Source organism: Protopterus annectens, chromosome 13.part0 (genome assembly GCF_019279795.1).
Source record: "Protopterus annectens isolate FY-2018-M chromosome 13.part0, PAN1.0, whole genome shotgun sequence".
In the NCBI taxonomy this organism is placed as follows: domain Eukaryota; kingdom Metazoa; phylum Chordata; order Ceratodontiformes; family Protopteridae; genus Protopterus; species Protopterus annectens.
The window spans coordinates 213,830,620-213,838,870 of record NC_056747.1 but is presented as its reverse complement, the minus strand read 5'-3'; positions in this window follow the sequence as shown (position 1 = coordinate 213,838,870).

Sequence of the window (8,251 nt, the reverse complement as noted above, 5' to 3'; positions counted from 1 at the left end):
TACTGGTCTAGTTAATGTGAATCTGAAAAAGAGGTTTTACATATCCCTCACTTTAAAGGTGCTTAACCTTTTTCCCCCTTCAAAGCTTCTGATTGCTGGTTCACTAACTATCCTTACTTCCCCATTTACCTCGTTCTCACTTTAAGGTCAGACACTCTTTTTTTAGTAAATAATCCATTCCATCCCTTATAATTAAAGTTAAATATAATACTACTATTTTAAACCATCTGCCAGCCACTGTCACCCAAGTCTCCTTCTTATGGATTGATCTATTTTTCTTTATTAAACAGGGATTGGGACTGAAACAGAACATAGTGCATTCAACCACAAACTATAACCAAAAGCTATGAAAACCCATAGTTCAGCAGACAAAGTAAGACAATAAATAATCAAATAAAAACTCAAATGCAGCTGCTAGCTGTTACAACTAGTTGCAAGATGTTACATGCATAAATGGTTTGTTAAGAAATAAAACCGTAGATATCATAGTTTAGTAACATAAATTAATGGATTGCTTTTTTAGCCTGTAAGTATAGTTTGCATATAAATGCAACAAGAAGCAACAAGAATTATACACACAATAAGACAAATAAAACACAGCTTCAGCTGTGCAAAGGCTGCTTATAGAAATTCTCTGTTTATGAAGTTTACCAGTGTACCACTGAACAGGTATATGCATTAAGAAAAAAAAAAAAAAAAAAAAACAAGTGGAAATATGAGTTTATAAACTGCATCTATTCACACAGCCTACAAAACACAAGGCCCTGGGTAGTGTAGCATTCCCATTTAAAAAATGTATATATTGTTCTGAACAGCAGAACCATTTTGTTGAAAGCAACTTGTGTAGGTTATGTATCATAAAAGGGAAAACCAAGGTACAGCTGGACTGTTATGACTCCTACAGAGACATGTGCAGAACAGTTATCCTGCAGTTTATTGCATGAAACGTCGTCAATGTATTCTGTTGTAGATATTGACTTATTAGAACTAAGAGATGGTGATTTTAAAAACAGATTTGAAAAAAAAAACCCTTTGTGGCAACTCAGACTGTGGGTAGACAGAAGCCCTGGTTTAAATGACATTATTAACAAATGTTTTTGTTTTAAACCAAAACCTTTTACAAAAAGTTAAATGATTTATTATATTCATAAACATTTGAACATATTTGATTGTTTAAGTTAATTACAAGAACATATTAATTGTTGAAGTGATAATCATGTGTTTCTGCCAAAAGTATCATATAAGAGGGATTGTCTGTAATAGATTATTTTGAAGATGTCTATTTTTATTAAAAGATGTAAACATTAAAAAATTTCTCTGATCCTGTCCAGTTTTTTTTGTATGTGTGTTTTTGTTTTTGTCTTTACAAATATATTTCTTGACCTGATTAAGATTTAGTTTTAAAATCAGTATGTTTAGTATACCTAAGTGTTAATTTCGTGCAAAAAAGATTCATTGCTATTGTAGTTTCTAATTATTTTGCTTTTGCCGTGGCTTCAAGCGAGGGAGAAAGGCTGGCCAAGTGTAGTGAATGAATGGTGTGTGCATACAAGCAAAGTACAGAAACCATGCTTGGAGAACTAATGTGCAGTGGAGTTGAATTCAAGTTATACACAGTTATTCTGAAACAGTAATCTAAATACAGTTGTTTTTTTTTTCTTCTTCTTTTTTTATTAATTTGAGGAGTGTTATTATATAGAAAACAACAGACTTTGGATGACGTGCACAGATATAAGATTGGCAGAAGAAAAAAGAAGCTGAGTCAGTCTCTGTCAAACTTACAACAGCACTGTTATGAGCATAATCAAAGGAATAAAAAAGACAAAACGCTTTCTACCTGTAGGTGATAGGCTAGCAATCAGTTGCTGCTGCGAATATGAAAGTTAATTCCTTCTCTTTCTTCCATACTTCTTTTCTCTTGTACATGGGAAATATTTCTGATTTAAAACTTCTTTCGAGTTCATTAAGATAACATAAACCGCTAATAGTCTGGTCTACTTTCGGAATCGGTATCATCCATCAAGAAGGTTAAAGGATGAACACGCTCATGAGGTTTCATTGAACATAAATGTTTCCACTATTAATGTGACTGTAATAAGTGTTACACTTCCCAGGCTTGTGCATGAGAACTGAATGAATGGCATTTCTTTCACTGTATCAGAATGTGGTCTGATGTCTTCATTATCATATGCTATCAGGTACAGAACTGCAACCATTTTTGTGGCTAACTCTTGTCGGCTAATCATAAAACAAATTCTTCTACCTAAGGGACTCGGCTCACATCCTCAAAATATCTATACAGTCTAGACTGTGAATGTTTAAAATGGTGTACAAGCTAGCGTATGCTCCCAGAAAATGTTTTGCTTCTCCTACTCAACGAAAATTTCCAAAGCATCTGCAATAAAACTCAAGAACTTATGAACCCCAAAGACATGTCAGACATTGAAATGTATTATGCAGCTAGAAGAAAAGCACTCTGCAGGCCGTCATATCTGTGAGCCCATTTGTAATGATAAAGCAAAGCTTAACTATGCAGAAACTTTTTTGGAAACATCCCTTAAAGTCTCCAGTTCTCCGACAAAATCCTTTATTTTATGTCAGTCAGAGCAAAATAAAAGCAGTTAAAGACAAACCCTTCTCTGCTTCATAAATAAATGCCTACTGAGTCATCAAAACAGGGCAAGAGCTAGAGCACTAAAAATATAAATAGAAACCACCTTCAGAATAAAATCGTGTTCGCGCATAAACCTACATGCTACTGATGCTCAGTTCCAGAAGGTTTATTTCACATCCGAAGATGCTAACATTCCCTGTGGTGCTTCTTAGTCCACATCTAATTTGTTGTGATCATATTTATAGACTTTTTTTATTATATTTTATGTGCACACATACGTATGTATATAGACCAAATTCTGAATGCTCTGCATTTAATTGTTTCATTGGTCTGTGTCTCTCTGTAGTTAATTATTTTTCTATTTAATTGTTTCATAAAATACTGTGGTCTTTCTCTGTCTCTGCAGTTAGTTTCCCACTCGCCCTCCCTGTTCTTGTTGTGGTATTAATCTTGGTGGCTTTGGAATTGCCTGCCCCTCCTGTAAATATGTGTTTGTATGCTCCTCCTGGTTCTATCTCATTTGCTCACTCAACCGAGTACAATGAGATCATATTTTGACTTCAGGCACCCCTACCAGTCCCATCTGTTCAGCTCCATCTCTATTCCAGTCTAGTGTCACTAGCTCATTCTACCTAATACAGAAAGAACATTTGTGAAGGGCAAGCCACTTAGGTCCTTAATTTTGAATTATCTTGTGTTTCTCCTTTCTCCCTTTCCAAAAAAAAAAAAAATTCTAAGTTTGTTTCCTAACTTTCCTGTAACTAGTTTAGTCCAGATACAGATTTGCTGTAACCAGGACTTTTTGTAGCTTCTGAGTCTTTCTGTGTTGAAGGGAAACCTTCTAGCTTATCAGTGGGAGTGGTAAGCACTAGGTAGCCTATCTACCACAAGAGTGGTTTCTGGCCCAGAAATTGTAGTTTATTGGCAGTTTGGGCAGTTTTTCAATCTCTTTCAACTTTCTGGTTTAAAAGCCTGCATTTCCGCTTGTTTCCCACCTTTCCTGTAACTAGTCTAGTCCAGATACAGATTTGCTGTATCCAGGACTGTTTGTAAGCTTCTGAGCCCCCAAAGCCTTCCTGTGTTGGAAGGAAGCATTCTAGCTTATCAGTGGGAGTGGTAAGCACTAGGTAGCCTATCTACCACAAGATCCAGGTACAGATTCTTAGTTTTAGCACTTGAATTTGCTTATTCGTGCTCAGTACTTGTTCAGAACTTGTTGTTAGTACTACAATAAGCTACAAATGACTACAGCACTCAACCTTCCTCTTTATCTAGAGGAAAACAGTTTTTGTATTTACTTTCCTCTCTTGCTTAGAGAAAAACAGCTCTTATACTCACTTTCCTCACTTGTCTAGAGGAAAGTAGATTTTATTCAGGCATGTCCAAGGGTCGGCTCCCAGTTTTCTCTCCTGTCTATCTGATGAATATGGGCATCTTGAGACAATGTAGTAATTGCCTCATGTACACAGACAACCCTCTCCTCCTACTACGCAACACCACAACCTGTGAGAGATGCACTTATCTAGCCAAACTGGAGGTACAGCTCTCTCCAACCAAGACTGAACTTGACAGTCAGGAGGAGAAGGTAAACACTTGCACCACACCACACTCATCACATATTCCCACTAAACCTACACCACCAAAATCCACACATAGAAACATAAAAACATTCACAGAGGCTTTCAATAATAATCTACTCAAGTAACAGAGACCTCCAAAGCAGAAACACAAGCAACCTCCACCCTCCAAAACAACTCAAATGACACATAGCCCATAGACTCAGTGTGCCAGTAAACTACAGCCCATAAGGCAAACCAGCATACCCAACACACTAGTCATAAGTGGTGACTCTATAGACAGGCACACTGATGTTCCACTCACCAGGCTAAACAAGGAGAAGAATTTTATTGGGTGTATCCTCATGGGTATTTTGTTCTTTCTTAAACAAGGAGAAGGTTACTGTCGGGTGCCAGGATCTGCCACATAACCCACGCACTCAGGGCACTCCACAACAAGTACAAATATGTCATTGTCCATGTAGGTGTGAACAAAATGAGATGTACCTCCCTGGACTACATGAAAAGAGACATGGAAGAGCTCTCTGATCTTGTAGCCCAGGCAGGTATGAGCCTAGCCCTGAGTAGCATCCTGCCACCACCTAGAGTGATACCACAGTACAAGGACAAAATGATTGACTTCAACAATTGGCTAAGCTTCTGGTGTCATTCTAAGGGGATCCATTATCTGTCTGTCTGGGACGACATAGTCGACAGACCAAGATGCTTTGCCAGAGATGGTCTGCACATGTCACTCCTGGGATTCCGGATACTGGCTAAGGCTCTTGCCGCCCCTATAGTGCCTTTTTTAGGCAAGGTTCAAATGACAAATTCACCACCGTAACGGGAACAGGCAAGCAAAAACTGAGGGTAATGCTACTCAATGCTAGAAGTCTAAATCTCAAAATGCACTCACTCAAGGCACTCCTTAAAGTGGAGAACATTGATATCTGTGCAGTAACTTAGACCTGGTTCAAGGCTCTAGAGAGCACCCCTGCATTACCAGGCTATAACTCATACCACACTTTTCGGCCATCTAACCTGGACCAGAACACCTAAGGCGGAGGTGTGTCCATATTCATTAAGGATATCTACACCTCCAGGCTAGTTGCACAACATAATGCATCCGAAGTTATCCAAGTGCAACTAACTCTGGGCAAAACTGCAATCCAAATTGTGGCTTGCTACAGATCCTCCACCATGCCCCAGGATTCCCACTCCTCTTTTCTTGACATACTTGAAAATATTAGGGTTCAACCAAACACCCTAATAATGGGAAATTTCAAATACCCCACCATTAACTGGAAAAACTACTCATGTACCAACCCCTTTGCTCAACGCTTTCTGGAATTCAATAAATTCCAATGCTCTGGATCAACTTATCCACAACCCCCACCAGGGCCAACAATATCCCAGACCTAGTTATTACCAACATGAGTGACCGGTGTTCCACAACTGAAATCAACTTCTCCTCTTGACTGTCAAGTTCAGTCTTGGTTGGAGAGAAGCAACTCGTTGCTCTCCATTTTTTAAAGTGGAACCTGTGTGTTGAGAGACAGCCTTACAAGACTATATGCAAATATATAGAGCTGAGTATATTTTTCTGTATTATTCTGTATTATAGAGCTAAATTGTTGCTTAGATATCTGTTGTCTTACTGTTCTGCAAATATACAGAGATCAGTATATATTTTTTTGGTTTTATAATTTGCACTCTGATTCCTCACATCTCTGTTGAAACTTTTTCCCACCCCCTTCCCTGTTCTTGGTTGTAGTTTAAATTTGGTGGCTTTTGCAGTGCCCGCCCCACTGTAGATTTGATCTAGGACACTCCCCCAGTCCCATCTCTTTACCGCATTCTACCTAATAAACCCTTTCTGCACTTGCTTTTAGTCCTTTTTTAATTTAATTACATTTTTTCAAACTGTGTGTGGACTAATATTGCTACATACTCAAGTGTGCCAGCTTGCACTGCATGTGAATTGTTTTTACTAGTGTTTTTGCTACTTTTCTGAAAAAAAAAAATTGTAAGCCTGTTTCCTACCTTTCCTGTACTTAGTGTTCCAGATACAGCTTTGCTGTATCCAGGACTATTTGTAAGCTTCTGAGCCCCCCAAACCTTTCTGTGTTGGAGGGAAGTCTTCTAGCTTATCAGTGGGAGTGATAAGCACTAGGTAACCTGTCTACCACATAAGGAGTGGTTCTGGCCCAGAATTTGTAGTTATTGGCCCTTTGGGCAGTCTTCCATCTCTCTCAACTTTCTGATTTGAAGGTCTGCATTTGCATTTGTTTCTGTCCTGAAACTCCTGGGCCCATCTCATTTGCTCACTCAAAAAAAAAAATCTGCTTTTACTGTATTTGTGTTTCTTCCTACTTTATTTTGCTTTTGCGTCATCTTAAAAGTACTCAGTTGTATTTATTACTGCTTGGTGTAACTCATTCTAAGCCTTTTAGTTTAAGCACTTGGGCTTCAGACCAGTTGTTTTACATTAAGAAGGTTTGTGGTCTGCACTGTAGTGGCAGAACAGGTAGCATAATCCTTCTAAGTTGGGAACTGCTGATTGCGGGCTCAGTGTCTGCTATTCTAAAAGTGTATTAATTCTGGTTTAAGCACTTGGGCTGCAGGCCAGTTATTTTACATTAAAAGGGTTCGTGGTCTGCACTCTTGTGGGAGGAGAGGCTGGACTCTGCCCTTCTGAGCTGGGAATTTCTGGTTAAAGGCTTTATAGTGCCTGCACATTTAAACTGTTTCTTACTGAAATTGGTACACCTTGTTTGCTGTAGCATAGACTAGATCCAGGCCTGCTGAATCTAGCTTTGTTTGTATGCTTGTTGTTTGTTTGCTTGTTATTTCCCTGAAATGCTAATTCCACCTAAAACATGGCTTTTCAGCGCTTCTGTGGATCCCTAGTGATATCTGCATTGCTTACTGTACTTATTTCCTTGTTTCACTTGAAAGAAAGTTACTGTTTGTCATTTTTGCATTTAAGTTACCTGTAACACATTGCATTTAAGTTACCTGGCACTTGCTCACTAAAGCAATTATATAAGTCAGCACTAAAAAATTAAAAGCACTACACCTTCACAAACTCCCCTTGAGTACCTAGTTCCCCATTGGCCCTTTTTCTCAATTATAAAGGAATTCCCAATACTATTCTAGCATGTCTAAAGGTCAGTTGTCAATCTCCTCTCCGGTTCACCTGGTGAATCTGGGAATCTTGAGGCAATGTTACAACTGCCTTATGTACACAGACAACCTTCTCCTCCTCCCAACAAATTCCAACACATGTGAGAGATGCATCCATATAGCCAAACTGGAGGCTAAGCTCTCTCAACTCAGTACTGGCAAAACCAGTCAGAAGGAGAAGGAAACCACACTCACTACAATTCCAGTCTCACATAGACCTACCACAACAGCAAACCAAACACATAAACACACAAAAACATACTCGGAGGCTGTAAATAAAAATCTGCCTAAGCAGCAGAGACCTCCAAAGCAGACACCCAAGTAACCGCTACCCCAAAACAAAACACGTGCAACACATAGCTCACAAAGCCAGTGTGCCGAACAGTCACAGCCCTTAAGGCTAAAAACACACCTGATACACATGCAATAGGTGACTCTATCGTCAGGCACACTGACATCCCGCTCACCAGGCTGAACAAGGAGAAGGTCAATGTGAGCTGCCTGTTGGGCACTAGGATCCGCCACATAACACAAGCACTCAGATCACTCCAAGGCAAGTACAAATATGACTCAGTCATTGTCCATGCTGGTGTGAATGACCTAAGATGTACCTCCCTGGACTACATGAAAAGAGACATAGAGGAGCTCTCTGACCATGTAGCCCAGGCCGGTATGACCCTGACCTAGAGTAGCATCTTACCCTCACCAAGAATGATGCCACAATATGAAGACAAGATGATCAATTTCAACAATTGGCTTAAGTATTGGTGTCATTCAAAGGGGATCCAATGCCTGTCAGCCTGGGATGACATGTTCGACAAGCCACGATGCTTCACTAGGGACGACTTGCACCTGTCACCCCTGGGCTTTCAGTTATTGACAAAGGCTCTTGCTA